This window comes from Canis aureus, chromosome 6 (genome assembly GCF_053574225.1).
Source record: "Canis aureus isolate CA01 chromosome 6, VMU_Caureus_v.1.0, whole genome shotgun sequence".
Classification (NCBI taxonomy): Eukaryota; Metazoa; Chordata; class Mammalia; order Carnivora; family Canidae; genus Canis; species Canis aureus.
The window spans coordinates 42,037,883-42,056,490 of record NC_135616.1 but is presented as its reverse complement, the minus strand read 5'-3'; the positions used below and the strand labels follow the sequence as shown (position 1 = coordinate 42,056,490).

Genomic DNA, 18,608 nt, shown 5'->3' with positions numbered 1-18,608 from the left:
GAAGGGCCGCCCTTGCCTCGCTCATGAGTGGAGACGTGAGCCTGCACGTTGTGTGGAGCCATGTGAGGTTCTTTAAACCTTTGTGGAAAGACCCATTCAGGAGACTGCTACCTTCTCGCAGACGGTGATGGAGGGAAGGAGGGGCCGGCCAGAGGAGGGGACAACCCACAGCTCAGGTGCCGCCAGAGAGAGGAGAGGAAGTCAAGAGTGACACATGAGGTGTCTTGTACACGCTGCTCAGAGCAGGAGCCTTTGGGAAACAGCGAGCTTGGGTGGGGGCTTGGGGGTGCGCAGACTAGGGCACCAAGTGAAGGTGGTTGCTGACCCCTCTGCAGAGGTCTCTTCTCCTGCTTGTGATCTGATCGTCTTCAGAGGACACCGAATCTGCTGTGCCAGCCCCGTGTCCATCTCTGACCCTGCTCTTCTTCCAGTGCTGCCGTCTCGTCTGCTAGCCAGCAGAAAATCTTCCTACCGGCAGGGAACTAGCAGGTATCAGCTCCTGTCCAAAGCAATGACATGCCTACAAAAGTCACCTCCGGGCAGAGCTGGAGGGCACAAATATTTGGGGGAATAAGGCCATCCATCACGATGGTGATCACAGTGTCTATGATTGGGTGTTAATAGGGGTATTGCATGCAGACGGGTGCAAGGCAGATGGTATGGAATCAAGAGCCTCTGGGATGGCTGCGCCATTAGCCAGAGGCCAAGTCACATGGAAGCTTCTGGAAGCTCAGCTCCCTCTTGAGTACAGACCTACCTCTTTATTTTCTAGAAGTTAAGCTACCCTCCCTCTATTTATCTTTTCCTTTCCCCCTTTCTCAAGTAATATCAAGTTCCCCCGGTAAGCCGGGGAAACTAATTATTCTTCCAAAGAGAACTTGTGACTTCCTTCTTGCTTATTTCAGCACATTGTTGAACAAAAACCAATGTTCGTTTATGAATTAGATCCAGTTGCAGAGATAAAGTAGTTTGGGAAATGTTTGGGTGATTAGGAATACATCTCAAAAACCCTAGAAATGTGAACAATCTGTGACCTAGTAGCCCCACTTCTTAGAATATATTTTTAGTATATGTGCTGCCGAAGCGAGCACCCCACTTCTTAGAATGAAGCCTAGAATAAGAATGGGTGAGTACATAAATATGTGTGTACAGTATCTCTAATCTGGCTTACTGTAGCAAACAACTAAGAAATAACCTGAAAGTGCCCAAATAAGAGATTAATATAACCATGACAATGATCCATATAATGGAATTTTTTGAAAATTAATTCATTAAAAACGACAACGTAGATCAATGTTTACTGACTAGAAAGCGAGAAAGATGTTCAAGATTTATTTAAAATAATAGATTTGTGTAAACACATTATGTGAACTTTTTAATAATGCTATCTGGAAACCAAAATCAAGAAAATGTAAATAACAATTATCTGAGAGCACAGTGGCAGGAATTTCTGTTGGTTTGATTATTTTTCTTTCTGGTGTACCCTGTATCTGATGCCCCAGACACCTGTTGACTCCACACTGCCACACTGGTCTGAGCCACCGTCCTGCCTCCCCTGGGTCTCTGAAGGACCCTCTCGGCCAGTCTCCTGGGGACCAGCCTCACCCCAAAGACAGCAGCCTCAACAGTTCTTTTAGACTGTGTTACTTTTCCTGTCAAAACGCATGGAGTGGTGCCACTCTGAGTGCAGAGCCGAATCCCAGTGGTGACCTCTGGGGTCCTGCGTATCCGCCTGGTTTCCTGTTCCTGCTCTGCCCATTCACTCCCTCCGCTACAGCCACTCTGGCTTCTGCGGCTTTGACCACACGGACGTCCTGGCCCTGCCCTAGGGCTCTTGGACTAGCTGTCCCTTTGCTCCCTTTGGATCTGCTCAGATGCCCCATCACAGGCGGGGTCCTGGAGGCCGGTCTGGAGCTGGAGTCAGCATGCAGGCCACTTATTGCGGAGTGTCTGGGGCCGTATCCCACGGTGGGAAGGAGACAGATCCACGAAGCCATCGGCAACCCGAAGGGGGCTCTGAAGCTGGCAGGCCTTTCAGAGCTGTCCTGAGCTAGGATGAGGGGCCAGGCCATGCCATCCCTGATTCCACCCACTAGCTGTGTACCGGTGGCCCCACAAATATTTGGGGGAATAAGGCCATCCATCCCGATGGCGATCACAGTGTCTGTTATAATCTATCTCCATGTGCTCAGAGCTGTTCCATCATTGAAGTTTGGAGAGCAGGTCGTCCAGAATCCCAGGGGCTTCTGCTGGAGAAACTTCTAGGAAGAAGGTTCTGGGGAGCAGCTCCAGTTCTTGACATTGCCGACTGTCTTGGGACTAGAAGTGGCCTTCTATCCAGCCTAGATTCTCCTTACCCACAAGTGGCACGTCTGCTGCTCCAGGTGGCTTACCTGGCAGGGAGACCCAGGCCTTTATCTCAGGGAGATCGGCTCCCTTGTCACGGTGCCCTTCTCAGCCATAGCTGCTATTCTTGTCCATTAGCTGTCAACATTGGGCGAGGGAAAGCCAGGGCTTGCCCAGATGGGTCGCCTGTGTGCCGGACGTGTTCACTCTTGCCCCCAATGTGTCAGAGCATCCTGCCTCCTCTTGCTGACACACGTGCGTTTCCAGTGCTGACGTGATGTCTGCTGTGCGTTTGGCACACAGCGCCTGGGCCTGCCAAACAGCAGCCCGAGCTCAGAGTGAAGAAGGACTTTCTTTGGGTCCCTTGGTGGAAACACTTCTTTTGAAACCAGGCCTTCTCAGCTACACAGACAGGCGGCACAGACCCCCCAAGTGGGTCACGGGGAGTGGTGGTGAGCAGAGTCTTTCTGACTCCCAGCTCTTGAGTACCAGGTAGAAAAGGTCTGTTGCCATCCTCACAACCGCCTCCACGGTGATGCTTCAGCCGGGCCTCATCAGCTCTCCCCCTGACGGGGTGGTCTGGTACAGGTGTCATGGTCACGTACCTCCTCTGGCACCTCTTTCACTGTAATATGGATCCCTTGGTCTGCAGGCCTCTGTGCTGGTAGACTGAACACGGAGCCCTTGGATGCCGGTGCCAGTTGAAGACCTACATGGAGGAAAGGCAAAGCCATCCCTGGAGTATCTGTCTAATTCTTGCAAAATTAATTACCGAAAAAAAAAAAGGGGGGGAACTTAGTGAAGTAGAACAGGGCTGTACCTCTCCAACAGTGCAGTCCATCGCGACCGCTGAAAAGTGTGTTTCAGAACATGATCTATGCTGTAATGTGAGAAAAGCTGCTGACACAATCTTCTGTACACAAAACAACCCATACAACCTGATGTTATAAGTCTACGTGGGCAGGAAAAGACATTCAGTACGTGGGCACTTGTCAGACTCTGTGTGTGTCAGGGTCCCAGCCCTGTTCTTACACATCGGGTTGGCTAGATGTTGAAGTCATAACACCCACTAATCATTTATGTGTCACAAACTTAATGCAGACATCCCCAGTCTGTTGTCTCTTCATTTGCATAAAAGTTTTAAATGTTAAGATATTCAGATCTGGTCATCTTTGCCTCACTGGTTGCTTCTCTTGTTTGAAAGCCATGAAGATAGTCATTCCTGCACAGACCTAATAAATACTCCATTTTCTACTAGTATTCTAAACAAAAGAAATCTAATGGCTAGTCCTTGCAAGGCAGGTGGGTGGTCCTCTCAGGGGTTGAGACCTAAGAGAGAACTCAGAGTTGGTCTCTGTGCCTGCAGGCTGTGCACAAGCAGTGGTGGCTGGGTTAGGGGCCAGGCCATTGGGCCCATGCATGGGCTCTGTCTCTCCCACGGTGGCTACTCCACTCACATACGTGCCATACTAGCCCTGGGGTGGCTTTAACCCACCTGGTTATTAGTATTTCTTTGGTGGGTGCTATCTCGGGGGCATTAACCTGCAAACAGAGGATCTTTGCAAAGCACACCCACTCCCATATGTCCATGCAAGTGCCTCTACCACAGATTTCTTAGTCCTAATCTTCAAATGTTTCTCTTTCAAGGCCCTTGACCAAGCCACTCACCACTACTCATGAGTCCTTGATTATTCTAAACTCAGCCACTTCTTTTTTCACATGAGATGGATGACATTCACTGCTGGAAGTTCTGGCCATTGAGAGGATCTCCGCCTAGCATTGTCTTCCAAGGTCATCCCTGAATTATAGGGTGGTGTAGCTAGCTAGCATGCATTTTCAGCATATACCTGCATATCAAGCCACCCCTTCTGTGAGCCATGCTTAGGAATTTTCCTTCTCTGTTAACTGGGTCCTAACCAGCTATCCAGAGAGCCACAGGGAGCCATGGGAGGGAGCTCAGGGAGAGGTGCTCGGGCATTAGCGATGTGTGTCTGGGCCACCAACTAGTTTAGATCCTATATGCCCTTCAGCCCTGCTCATGAAAATCCTGGATTTACCATTTACATTTCATGGTGCACCGTTTTAGGACCACCTGACCTGATGATTCTAGTGGCTTAGACGGAACCCCACTCACAATGAGCCGTTCTGGCTGCCTGGCCACTTGTCCCATGGTCAGGGATCTATCTCTGGGAGGGTCTAATCAATGGCAGAAGCTTTCCAGAAAGGGATTGAATTCTCTGCTGCAGATGGCATGGCCTTGCTCCAGGATCCTGGGGATCTGCATTGTGATTCCCCCACAAGGATGTGTCATAACTTCCGCTGACACCTCTAGTAACACAAGGCCAGCAGGATCATATGGCCCGAGCGGTAGAACCACTTACACTATACCCTGGATGTTCTCCACGGAGCCCTCTCCTGCCCTTGGCCCTGCTTAAAGTGGACAGGCTTCCATGTCACCTGGTATGTGGGTTGAAGGGATATTCTCAGGTTTGGAATATGCTACCTGTAGATCTCAGAGGCTTGCCAGGTGTTGGACTTCCTTCTCTGTGATGGGAAGTGCAAGAGCCAGTAACATATCCTTTACTGTGGGGGGGATGTCTCAGCATTCCCCAGATCACCAGACTCCTAAAAATGTTGCTGACAGTGCAGACCTCTGAATCGTCGGTGTCTTCCTCCTGTTCTCTGGGATCGTGTGTTACGGAGGTCTCTAATGCACTAGTCACTGCTTGCTTAGCTGGTCCAGTGAGCATGATGTCATCATTACCCAGCCAGTCCAGGTCTCTAGGGATTGTATTATGCCAGGAGCAGGAGCATTAACATAGCCTTGGGGCAAGACTGTAAACGTATACGTTGTCTGTTCCGAATGAATCGACTGTTCTGATCCTCTTTTTGGTAGGGATGGGAAAGAATACACTCATTGGCTCAGTGGCCACATATTATGTGCAATTATGTTAATTTGTTCTAGTGAAGATCATGTTCGGCACAGCAGCTGCAGATGGGGCTCCTGCCTGGTGGACCACAGTAATCTCTAGTCATCGTCCAGGGTCTGCCTGACTTGTGCTGGGTGCAGACTGGCGATCAACGGAGACATGATAGGGACCACCAGCCCTGTACCCCTTAGGATCCTGAATCGCTTTTGCAGTTTCTTTTCATGAATCGCTTTCAAGCCCCCCCAACTCCCCAGAATGCACTATTGTTTCTAATTTACTATCTTGGCTCACAGGGGCAGGTGTGGCATAAGAAAAGCAGTTTTAAAGGCCCTTCTGCCAAGCTTTTATTCACAGGCGGAAACCCCAAGATATATGCATTCTAATTATATATACAGGGGCTGGGGAAATGACTACCTGCTGGGCCCATGGACCTAAGTGGGCACACAGGGGGCAGCCCTGGGCTAGCCTCCACTTATGGACTGGCACCCAGGTGCTCCAACTGTAGCAGGGATGCTAAGTATGATGATACTTGAGGTCTCCAACTCTCAACTCAGACTCCTCTCCAACAGTCCTGGAAAGGGTAGTCCCTGTTCTCAACATACGGCTTGCTGAATAAATGCCATGGTTCCTTTTAGGGAAAAACCTGGGAAATGCCCACCACATGCATCATCATGGTGTTAAAGGGCACTCCTACTGGGGACCTGAACCCTCTTTCAATCCATGGGTTCTGGATCTGAAAATTAGCTCCTTTCTGGAAACTGAGCAAAGGATTGTGACTTTTTACTGCATTGGCTCATCTTCTTACCAATCATCCACTTTTTAAAAAAGATTTATTTATTTTAGAGAGAGCAGGGGGAGGGGCAGAGGCAGAGAGAAAGTTGAGCAGACTCTGAGCTGAGCGTGGTGCCTGAAGCAAGGCTCGATCCCACCACCACCCTGAGATCATGACCTAAGCCAAAACCAAGAGTCAGAGGCTTCACCGACTGTGCACCACCCACATGCCCCTCTTGATCTTTAAATTCTTGATTGCTTAGAACTGTGCCTGGCACAGAGTAAGTGTGCAGCACATTTGAAAATTGAGGACAGAGAAGGAGATTGGCATCGTGAGATTTAGGAGGCATCTGCTCTACGGTTGAAGGCAGCATTGCCAGACTGGGGGACTTGAAAAGGAACTGTTCTGTGTCTGTTTCTTATCTGTCAAACAGATAATAAATACTTGAGTATTAACAGGTAATAAATACTCCTCTTAGTGACCTCATGGAAGCACTTCAAGAATAGATGACTCCAATGCTATCCCTACCAAAATCCCAGCTGCCTTTTTTGCAGACATTGGCAGCTGATCCTAGAATTCATATGGAAATCCAAGGGACCCAACATAGCCTGAATCACTACCCCCACCAACAAAAGAACAGTTGGCACTCTCACACTTGCCGATTTCCAAAGCTACTACAAAGGTACAGTAGTCAAGATATTGTGGTGCTGGCATATGGATAGACATATAGGTCAATGGCATGGAATCTAGAGTCCACAAATACACCCTTACATATGGTTGATGGATTTTCCAGAAGGGTGCCAAGAATTCAAAAGGGAAAAAATAGTCTTTGCAACAAATGGTTTGGGAAGAACTGGATATTCTTATGCAAGAGAATGCAGTTGACGCCCTCTATCAAACCATATAAAAATTAACTCAAAGTGGATCAGAGACATAAATGCAAGAGCTAAACTATAAAACTCATAGAGGAAAACACAGAAATACATCTTTATGAGCTTGGATCAGGATTAGTTTCTTAAATATGTCACCACAAGCTTAAGTGACAAAAGAAAAAATAGATACATTGGCGTCATCAAGATTAAAAACTTGTATGCTTCAAAGGATGCCATTAAGAAAGTGAAAAGGCAATCCACAGAATGGGAGAAAATATTTACAAATCATATGTCTGATAAGGGACTCATATCTAGAATATACAAGGACATTTAACAACTTGGTAGAAACAAACCCCAATTTAAAAATGGACACAGGCTGGGGAGCCTGGGGGGCTCAGTTGGTTGAGCATCCAACTCTTGGTTTTGGCTCAGGTCATGATCTCAGGGTGATGAGATCCTCTGCGCCGGGCATGGAGCCTGCTTAAGATTCTCTCTTCCCCATCCCCTCGGTCCTGCATGCTCGCTCTCTCTCTCTCTCTCTCTCTCTCAAAATAAAATAAAAACAAGAGTCTGAATCTTTAAAAAAAAATGGGCATAAGCTTTGAGTAGACATTTTTCCAAAGAAGATATACAAATGCCCAATAAGCACATGAAAAGATGCTGAGCATCGTTAGTCATAAGAGAGATGCAAATTGAGACCACAGCGAGGTACCACTTCACCCACTAGGATGGCTATGATGAAAACAAGGAATGAAAACAAGTTGGGGAGGATGTAGAGAAACCAGATCTCGCACACTGCTGGTGGGAACGTGAAAGGGAGCGACTGTTTTGGAAAGCAATGTGGCACTTCCTCAAAAAGTTAAACATGGACTTTCCATATGACCCAGAAATTCTGCTCCTACACGCACACCCGAGGGAATTGAAAACCTATGTTTTAAGAGAAAACTTAAATATTCAGAATGGTGTTATTCCTAATACCCAGAAGGTGGAGAAAACCCAGATGTCCATCAACTGAAAAATAAACAAGATCCATGTGATAGAATATTCTTGGGCTATCAAAGGGAATGGGGCACAGATTCATCCTACAACATGGATGAACTTCAAAAACATGCTAAGTGAAAGCAGCCAGACACAGAGGCCAGGAGTATGTGACTGGGTGTATGAAGCATGCAGGATAGACACATTTACAGAGATAGAAAGTAGCCTGGTGGCTGCTGGGGCATGGAAGAGGGGGGTGGGGATGGGAGAGCCTCTTTAGGGGCTCAAGTTTCTTTTTTAAAGTGATGACAATGTTCTAAAATTACAGAGTGGTGATGGTTGCACAACTCTAAATATGCTAAAACCCACTGAATTGTACACTTCTAAAAGAATGAATTTTATGGCATAGGAATTACATCTAAATAAAACTGCTTTAAAAAAAAAAAGGTAAATGACACAATGAGCTGTCTCTTGAACCAAGAAGTGGAGGCTGGACTTGTTGCAAACCTCAGGGTGACAGAGACCTGCAGGGTCACGGGGCATCTTGCACCTTGTCCGCCCTGTTCTTAGCGCAGCCAGTGGCGCCCCTGTGACCCTGGCACTGAGCCTGCCATTCCAGCAGGTTGTTCCACGGCATTCAGAGCCTGAGTTAGCCAGCGGCCATGTGCACTGCCAGCTCTGCTGGGTGCCTCCCCCGCAGGGCCAGGCTCTGCTGAAGTCAAACAGCCCACCTGGGGATCCTCAGTGCTGGGCCTGGAATGTGTCCTCCATCTGCATCCACAGGACACCCCTGATCCTGCAGGCTCTTTGTCCCCCACTGAGTCACAGAGGGCACGCACTTGCCAAATCTGGTGGATCAAACATACCACCAGGGTGGTTTTTTTTTAAGATGGATTCCTGAGGCTCACCTTGAATCAGGAGGTCTGGGTGGGTCTGGGAGTCTTGAAGCTCCCCCAGGTGATTCTCATCATCAGCCAGATCTGGGCACCTTTGATCCAGTAAATTCACCCTCCCACCCAGGGCTACGGCACCCCTGCCAAGCGCTTGACTCAGCCTTTCCAAGGAGCGTTCCCTGGCTCGCCTCGCCCCAGTGCGCTGCTCCACCCACAGGCTCACCACCCTCCTTCTGCGCACCCTGCACTGCTGTCACCTGTGTGGCCGGCTCCCCCGCCCCCAACTAGACTAAAAGCCCTTTGAAGAAGGGGACTGTGTGTTATTTAATGTTTTACCCCCAATTCCTGACTCACAGTAAGGCCTAATATAATTGTGGAGGGAAGGAAGGAAGGAAGGAAGGAAGGAAGGAAGGAAGGAAGGGAGGGAGGGAGGGAGGGAGGGAGGGAGGGAGGGAGGGAGGGAGGGAGGAAGGAAGGAAGGAAGGAAGGAAGGAAGGAAGGAAGGAAGGAAGGAAATCTAATAGTCATTGTTTGAATGGGGTGACCGTGCTTGCAAATCATTTGGTAGTGATGATATTTATCTGGATATTATATAAAAGCAATTAGAATTTGATGGATGTATCAGTTCTGAATATCTGGCTGGAAGCTAGCTGCCTGCCCTTTGGAGGAGTTGGTCGAGCTGTTCTCACAAAAGCAGCATTTAGGAAGATGGACCATTTACTGGAAGAGTTTGATGTATGTCTGAGGACCAAGAATAAACTCCAAACCAGACTTTGTTGTCTATAAGTCCCAAAGGAGAATAGGAGCTGACCGTTTCTCAAACCTGGGAGGACTTAGGTCTACGCATTCATCCAGCCAAGGGCAGGTTCATGTTCTGGGGGGCCCGAAGCTCAAACAACTTTGGAGGGCCTCCTTAAGAAAGATCTTGTTTCTCTAACACCCACAAACCTGCAGCGCCAGGAGCTTAGGACACACACAGTTTTGTGACCCTGCTCGTTTGTGACACACCAGGTGAGTCTCCGTGGTGGGGGGTGGGAGTCCTGGAAGTCATTCCCATGCTGGATAGCTGATAAGTCAGCTATACACCTTCCATGACACATACCACACAGATAAGTCCCTGCAGCCCATACTAATGTGTTCCCAGGGCATCTTCCTCCTAGCTGGATCTCCTCCTGCCCACTGCCGCTCCGGGGTCACTTGATGTGAGGGGAAGGGGTGGGGGAGAAGCTAGAGTAGAGACAGAGGCTTCAACTAGTTAAAATAGCTTACTTTTGAAATTGTTTTTTAATAAAAACATATAACCAGGGGGCACCTGCATGGCTCAGTGGGTTAAGTGTCTGCTTTCAGCTCAGGGCATGATCCCAGGGTCCTGGGATCAAGCCCCAAATTGGACTCCCTGCTCAGCAGAGTCTGCTTCTGCCTCTGCACCCTGCCAACTTGTGCTCTCTAATAAACAGAATCTTAAAAACAAAGCCAAAAAACCATATAACCATGAGAGCACATAGTAGGACTGCTCCCAGAGCCTCAGAAGGGGCTAGTGTGAAGCAGGGTCCCAAACTTAAAAGCGAGAGCTGAGGCTTAAACTCCTGTGGCCTCACAGTCAATGCTTCTGTGCGGCCAACAAATGTTTGCTGAGCACCTACTACGTGCCGGGTGCTGTTTCCAGGAATGCAGCAGTCCACAAATAACCCATGTCTCAGACTTCATGGTGCGTACATTCTAGTCCCACTAAAGCAGATGTGTCCCCTGGCTCTGGACAACAGACACCACAGACGTATTGGCTGCCGCTGCCTGATTCGGAATAAACATTTCTGGAATGGATAAACAAACAGTAGCACGAACGGAACATTTCAGAACCAAAGACTGTCATGCGACCGGGATTCAGTATGACAACAGCGAACGGTAGTACAAATTACAAAGTGGACTCAAAAGCCAATGCAGGGGCACCTGGGTGGCTCAGTGGTTGAGCGTCTGCCTTTGGCTCAGGGCATGATCCTGGGGACCTGGGATCGAGCCCCGGGTCGGGCTCTCTGCTCAGTGGGGAGCCTGCTTCTCCCTCTGCCTATGTCTCTGCCTCTCTCTCTCTGTGCATCTCATGAATAAATAAAATCTTTAAGAAAAAAAAAGCCGATGCAGGGTTATAAGGGTGGTAACAACATGGGTGTGGCCCTGGGTTTTCTAGGACGCAGCAGGACTATTGTTCTGACATGCGGCACTGGCAGGTAACCAGCGATTCCTCCTTCTTTCTGGAACTAAATTGGCACTCTAGCTAGTACACCTCCAGGCCAGGCCCGCCTCAGTGCTGAGAGGTGAAGACGGGAAGAGACAAGAGAGAACCTGTCCCCTCTCCGGTGTGGCCGCTGTGTCCTCTGCTTCTGCCCCCGCCCGAGCCCCCGGCCCCCAGCCCCTGGCAGGTGCTCGGCTGTCCCTTCCTCAGCGCGGGCAGCCTTGTTCTCCCCGTGGACCCCTCCTTCGCAGCAAGGACATCCGATGACGATGCCCACTGCTTCCTGTCACCACACCTGCAAAGTGACCTGCGTCTGAGTCCTCCGTCTGTCCTGACAGTCCTGGCGACATCGGACAGCCCCAGCTCCTCGGCTTGCTAGCCCTGTGACCCTGAGCAACCGAGGCAGCTGTGTCGGTCTCTGTTGAAAATTGGCCCCCACTTTAAAATGGGGATAATATGGATGTCTATTTTAGTGGGTGGTTGTGGGCACTGTAGGAGATGCTGGGTGTCAGGCTCAGCCCTACACTGGACATGGGATCTTTTCTGTCAAGGTGACTGTTCCTGCTGTCCTCCTGCCAGGGGTGCCCCTTGGGGTCCTGTGTGAGGGTCTCTTCCTCCGCAGGGGAGGGTGTGTGCCCGCCTGCTCTGGCTTCCCTTCTCACCCCCTTTTCATCCCAGTGACTCCATGGCTTCTATCACCACCCAGATCTGGAAACAGGTGCCCCATCTCCCATGGGCTCTGGACGCACCATCCAACCACCTACGCTGGCCCCCTCTCCCTTCCCGCAGGCCCTCCAAGTCCACGTGTTCAAAAACAAGCTTATCATCTTTCCCCACAAACCAGTTCTGTCTCCTGCTGCCCCTTTGGATGAATAGATGCCCCTCTTGGCCTATTCCCCCAGCTAGAAAGAGGTCTGCCTCCGTGTCTCCCTGGCCAGTGGATGATAGGCTTGGTGCCAGGCCTCAGGTCAGTTCCCTGGGCCTCCTCAGGTCTGTTCCCTAGGCCTTGGGTCTGTTCCCATCACCTCCAGCCTCGTCCTTCACCAGCCTCTGGCTTCCAAACTCCCTCCCTCCCCATGGGATGAAGCCCAGACTCTGGGGCCAGTGGGCTGGGCCTGGAAGCCAGGCTGGGCTCCTAGTAGCCTGTACTCACCTTCCCTGACTGTCCCCCTCTTCCCTCCAGATGTGCTCCCCTGCTTCCAGTCCCCGAAAATGCCCAGCTCTTTTTTGCCCCTGGCTTTTGACCCTGCCACTTGCCCTGACCGGGACAATCGTGTGGCAGACACGATGGTCAGGATGGGAGCCGGCTTCCCACAGCCCTGTGCTCGCCCCTGTTGTGACACCCCTGCCTGTGTCCAGGGCCCACCTGCCAGGCTCCTGCCAGCTCCCACATGGCTGGAGGGTAAGTGGGAGTCTCTCCTGTTGGATCTGCCTCCCCAAAGCACAAGGCACCAAGGGACATGATGGCTGGCTGAGTCAATGCCCCGCTTCCATGGCAGCCAGGAAAGCAGGTCCCCACTGTGCTAGAATCTTCTAGAGCCCTCTTTGTTGGTATCTTAGCACCCACTGCAAACATTCTTTCCCAATCATGAGCCTCAGGCTCCAGGAAGGAAGTGGGAATAGGTGGAGGCCTTCCTTAGAGGAGACCCTGGGTTCTCTTCTCTGAGTAACCACACCCTTCCTCCTTATCCCATCTCCCGGACTCCCGTCCTCATGCTCTCACCTACTTTTCCTTCCTTCTGTCTCGGTGGAGGAGGGGTCCCTTCTCTCAGCCCCAGGTAGCCCCTCTCCCTGTGGGGACCCTTGATCCCAGGCCTCTCGGGGACTGTGGGCCTCCACCTCTCCCTTTGTCTTCACCTGTAATCTCCCCACCCCATGGTCCAGTTCCCTGCATGGTGGGCCTCTGCCTCTTCCACCCTGAAACACCTTCCTGCTCCTTCCTCCAGCCGCCCCCCACTCCAGCCGCCCCATTCACCTCTCTTTACCAACAGACTCTTCAAAAAGGACTTCCTAGTGTCAAAAAGACAAGTGACAACAAGGGTTGGTGAGGATGTGGAGCAAAGGGGACCCCGCACTGCTGGTGAGGGTACAAACTATAGAAAGGATGGAAGCATCTCAAAAAGTGATGACTAGAACCACCACATGACCCAGCAATTCCACCTGCAGGTATTTATTCAAAGGAAACCAAATCACTACATCAAAAAGATGTCTGCAGCCCCGTGTTCAGGGCAACAAGAGTCACAACCACCAAGACGTGGAGACACCCTGAGTGTCTATTGATGAGCGAGTGTGTGAAGAAGACACATGTGCACGCACACATGCTGGAATATTACCAGCCATAAAAAAGAAGGAAATCCTGCCATTTGTGCCAACATGGGTGGACTTGAGAGTGTTGTGCTAAGTGAACTAAGAGAAAGACAAATACAGCAGGTTATCACTTTGGTGTGGAGTCTAGAACAAAACAAAAAAAAAAACCTGAAGTCACAGCGTAAGAGACCAGACGTGTGGTTACCAGAGGTGGGGGTGGGGGGCAGCGAGAGGAACCGGGTCAGAAGGTCCAAACTCCAGGCTGAGGCAGGTAAGCGTGGGGCAGGGGCGAGGATCTCCGAGGACCCTGCAGTCGGGTATCTTTGCATGTTGCTAGGAGAGTAAATCCTAAGTTCTCATTACAAGGAAAAAAGTTTTTTCTTTTTTTCTTTCTGTGTCTGTATGAGAAGAGTGGTGTTCATGTGCTGTGGTCACTGTTTTGCACTGTGTAAGTCAGGTCCTCGTGCGGCACACCTCACAGGCGTGGCGGCGGGCCCATCACGCTTCAATAACAAAAGAAACCAATCGAAAGGAAGGAGAAGCAAAAAAGGGAGGGAAACATGACTTCCGTGTGTACTTCCTTCTGGCCTGTTCTCAGTTGCTCCCTCCTCACCTACCCCCCTTCCCCGGGACAGTTCCTGCGAACCCCAGGCCGTACCCTGACTCCACTGACACAGGTGTGCGGGGTTTTCTGTCTCACCTCTCACCCCCGCCCCCCTACAGGAGTCTACTGAGGACCAGTCCTGTGTGCAGGTCTGTGCTGGGGGAGGAGAAGCGACCAGAGTGTCAGGTGTAGTCCCTGGGCGTGGAGAGGAGATTGAGTTGAACACACATGAAGCAGCATAGAGCAGCAGATGACAGACTGCAAAGATGTGCTGAGTTATAGGGCACTGTCTGCATGTCCATCCTGACAGGGAAACAGGAGAACAGTGAGGCTGGACACCCCCAAGGCGATTTTCAAGTATAAGCCACCAGCTGAGCTACATACAATGGTCAGGATTTGCGGGGGCAGGGTGGGGTTAGGGAGCCAGTGCCTGTTAGAGTATGGAGTGAGCAAGAGGCTCCCTCAAATGTCTTCTTCATACTAAAGTGTAAATGACTGGCAAGACCCTCAAATAAAACCTGTAAGTCATCCTTGCCATCTTGCATGAAAGTCTTCAACTAAGACAAGTGACCTTGACAGAATTTCAGTCACCTACTCTGAGTTGGAGAAGAATATCAGAGTAAAATATATACACTCATCTATCTCTCCCTCTCTGACTACAAGTTTTCCTATATAAGAACCATGCACGAATTTGCCAGCTCTGCTGTGCAAATATTTTCCTTGCTATGAGGTCAGAGCCAGGTCTCTGCCTGCCTCAGGCACACACGGTCTCACATCCTCCCAGCGGGCTGTTTGTTCTCTTTGCTGTTTGATATCAATCTCTGTTCACTGTGCTTTTATAGCCCAGTGTTATTTTAATCAAAACCATGTTTTATTTGTTAAAAATCCCTTCTTATTTTGCACCACATGGCTCTCCCATGTACCGCCAAATAATATCAGATACTCACATAGTGTTTCAAAATGCTCTGCATGGGATGGCCTGGATCAAACTTTTTCACGAAGGTGCCACGGGTGGGTTGTGTCACGGTCCCCAGTTACACATGAGGAAATAGAGGCACAAATTACAGACGGTCCTGCGAAGCTATGGAGACAGACCTCCACTTAGGAGAACAGATAGCCCGTCTCACCGGCACTCCCGCCGACCCTCCTGCCAGCTTCTGCCGGCTGCTGGCTGTGGCCTTAGATCTTCTGCAGCCTGAGAAATGCTTGCCTTTTATTAGCGTGATGACCGTTTCTCAAACTGTGTTAAAGGACAAGTTTTATTCTATTTTTAAAAATTTTCAAACTGGGGCACCTGGGTGGCTCAGTGGCTTAAGTGGCTGCCTTCGGCTCAGATCATGATCTCAGGGTCCTGGGATCGAGTCCCATATCATGTTCCCTGCTGAGCAGAAAATCTGCTTCTCCCTCTCTGTCTGCCCCTCCCCCTGTTCATGCTCTGTCTCTTAAATAAAATCTTTAAAAATATTTTTTTCCAGCCATCCAGTGACATTTTAAGAATTGCTATAGAGTTTTCTAAATGCTGGCTTTCAATGTCCATGCTTGTCGCAGATGAACCAAGGACATCTTGCGGACCAGCACCGGTTTGTGGACCATATTTTGAGTAGTGCAAATGCATATTATCAGCAAAATCAGTTTCATGCTTTTATTTTTTTAATTTTTTTAAAGATTTTATTTATTTATTCATGAGAGACACACAGGCAGAGATACAGGCAGAGGGAGAAGCAGGCTCCATGCAGGGAGCCCAACGTGGGACTTGATCCGGGGACTCTAGGATCACGCCCTGAGCTGGAAGGCAGGCACGCTGGAAGGCAGGCACGCTCAACCGCTGAGCCACGCAGGCATCCCAGTTTCATGCTTTTAAAATTTTATTTCATACATCCCATAATATTTGTTAGGTGATTACCACACAGCGGACAATAAACCAGGTGTGGAAAACAAGAACATTAGGGCTTTCACAAAGCTAACATTCTTGCAGGAAAGCAGACTTGAAACAATTTGATGCCAAAGAGTAAGCAGGAGGTGCCAGGCCCAGAGAGGGGAAAGAGGCTTTTGAGTAGAAGGAAGGGCAGGTGCAAAGGCCAAGGCCAACAGGCAAGGAAGAGGCTGCTGAAATGAACAGTTTCCTACAGGTCTCTAGAGGACACACCAAAGACTTTGCTTGTCATCTTAAAAGCTATGGAAAGCTTCCAAAGGGTTTCAGCTGGGGGCAAGGGGAGTGGTGGGTAGAGATAAAATGGACAGATTGGCCTTTTATTAAAAAAAAAAAAAAGAGTTTTCCTTTTCCTAATGTAAATCCAATGCATTTTCATGATAATTATAACGGGGAATTAATAATCTGTTACAGACATTTTCATATATGAACAGAACTTTTGGGACTGCCATCATGTAAGCAAGGATTCTCCGTGATGTCCAAGCCTCTGAGAACACATGTGGACAACTGCCTACACCTGCAAAGGGCTCAGCCTATTGAGCGTAGCCATGTGACAGCTCTGGCCAGTGAGCAAACAGCAAAATCTGCCCTGGGTTCAGGGAAACTTTTTTTTACTTCCCAGATGAAAGGAGAGAGCCTGGCTAGCATGGTCCTGTCCCCTTCTCCTTGCCTTAAGAACGAATCCTGGAGGCACAGCAGCTGTCTTGCCACCATGAGGCGACAAGCACAAGGACAAAATCCAACACGGTGAGGTTGGCAGAACAGGAAAAAGAACCTGAGTCTTGGATGACCCAGCCTGGCCTGCCCCCCACTTCCCATCACCTTGTGATGTGAGAAAAACCCATCTCAGTCCATTGGATCCACAGTAAGTCTGGTTTTCTGATTCTTGGTGTTGAAAATAGTTGAGCTTTCCGGTTGGAAACGGATGGTCTGCAAAGTCAGATCAAACCGCACAGCACGGTGTTCTCCCCCTGTGGCTGTTCCCATCGTTGGGCACTTGGATAATTCAAAGGAAGAAGGCTTTTCTTTTATTGCCGACATTCTGTCCCCCTTCTCACCAGGCGCAGTAACAGAATAAGCAGCTCTGCTTTGTGTCTTTTGTTTCCTAAAAGGGAAAGAGCAGCTTCACGGCCTCGGGTGGAAATTGCGGCTATACTACACCACATCAGAATGTGCTGTTCTCATTTATTTTTTAATACAAACCCATCTTTGCATGTGGGCCCTGGCAGAAAATTGGTGGTTACGAAATATTGACGAAGGAGGTAACATAGGAGGTAAGTGACACACGGCAAAGGAATCTTGTCTTCAAATTACACAGAACGCGACCACTGTGGTCCGTGACACAGCTCCCACATTCTTTCCATATTTACCCCACAGGGTTCCAGCAAAATAGAGTACCCGTTCCATTTGTTAAGTGGACATGTCAAACTGTGTGGAAGAGCCGCAGGAAGGTCCGTCCAGCTGGCCTGTGCCTGCAGCCAGCTGATGGTGTCCCTCGGTGCCATCGCGCTCCTTCGAGAAGCAATAAAAATGGTTTGTACCACACTTGGGATGAAGCTCAGGAAGTGGGTCATCAAAGATGATGCACGCTCTCCTCTATTCTGCATCTATGCTGTGAGACATGCTATGAGTACTCAGTGCCCCACAATTCACTGATCTTCACGCATGCACACACAGGAGGGGGATTCGAAGGTACGCTTCTGGGCAGAGAGGACGCTGCAATTCCAGATGCACACTATCATGAAGCCCATGTTTACCACGTGCAGGGCTTTTTAATATTATAGGCGGTCTTTGAAGCAAAGCAGCCTCTACCACTAATACTTCCATTCTATCAGACAAAGTAGGAAAAACGCTACTGGTTAGTATCTCGAGCAAAGAGAAAATCAGAGTATAAACTCTCGTGCCCATGAGAGACAGACTCCCGTGGAGAGCTATCTGGCCACGGAATGCTGTTTTAAAGGAACACAACCGTCCGGGTGGCCAACTGAAAATACAAAATGCTAAAATGTATGCAGAGTGAAGCTGCCTTGGTTTATCATGGAGGTGCAGTCCCATGGATGGGGGTCTGGCTGAAACTCTGAAAGTCACTAAATTTTGTCACATCCGGAGCATGATTAATGCTCAGAGAGGCTTAAGGACTTGTAATGATGCTAATAACAACTGGTTACCACTGGAAAGTGGTCCTGCTGCCAGAAAAACAAATGATCAGACACTTAAAGCCTCTATCAGGATGGAAAAAGGCATTTTGCCAAGTTTTGTCCCCTCTTAGAAACCGCCTGGTCAGCTCTCTGAACTCTGCTTGAACTTCAGCACTCCATAGTTGCTTCACTGGATGAAATAAGCTTCTTTTATTTAAGTAGACCTACAAATCTATGGAAAGTCGAAAAAGTTTCACGTTCCCAACTTTTTTGGGGAAAAAAAGGAATATTATAAATAGACGCACAGAAAAATACCTTATGAAAAACATTAAAAGTTCTATGGGGTTGTTGAGTGACAACTTTTTAATGCACCTCACATTTTCCAGATTTTCTAATGTGAACATACATTATTTTTATATAGGAAACTTTATAAAATGTTTTTAAGAAGAAAAAAAATGCTTCAAGATACTCCTTATAAAACCAGGTGGCATTCTGTGGGTGGGGCAGGGGTGGGGAAGGTGAGTTGATTCTGCTCGGCCACTCACCAGTCCCTCGCTCAGACCCACTCTGTAAGAGTAAGTGGAATCATGTATAGGGCCCTATGACACCGC

General features: G+C 49.2%; 2 long non-coding RNA genes across 6 annotated transcripts; one reads left to right on the top strand and one right to left on the bottom strand.

The window, feature by feature from the left end:
* Positions 1-1,316: 1,316 nt before the first annotated feature.
* Positions 1,317-12,524, bottom strand: LOC144315946 (uncharacterized). Its single transcript, XR_013381685.1, has 2 exons — positions 12,385-12,524; positions 1,317-3,055 (listed from the first exon to the last, which is right to left on the bottom strand). It is a non-coding gene; the product is annotated as an uncharacterized LOC144315946 (long non-coding RNA).
* A 73-nt stretch (positions 12,525-12,597) lies between these two features.
* LOC144315945 (uncharacterized) lies at positions 12,598-18,345 on the top strand. 5 transcript variants are annotated; one of them, XR_013381683.1, is made up of 6 exons: positions 12,598-12,796; positions 13,010-13,184; positions 16,274-16,425; positions 16,536-16,724; positions 16,972-17,133; positions 17,237-18,345. It is a non-coding gene; the product is annotated as an uncharacterized LOC144315945 (long non-coding RNA). The 5 variants fall into 5 exon arrangements; XR_013381682.1 differs by adding an exon at positions 14,049-14,115 and having other exon boundaries at positions 16,274-16,724; XR_013381684.1 differs by lacking the exon at positions 16,274-16,425 and having other exon boundaries at positions 16,482-16,724.
* Positions 18,346-18,608: the final 263 nt, after the last annotated feature.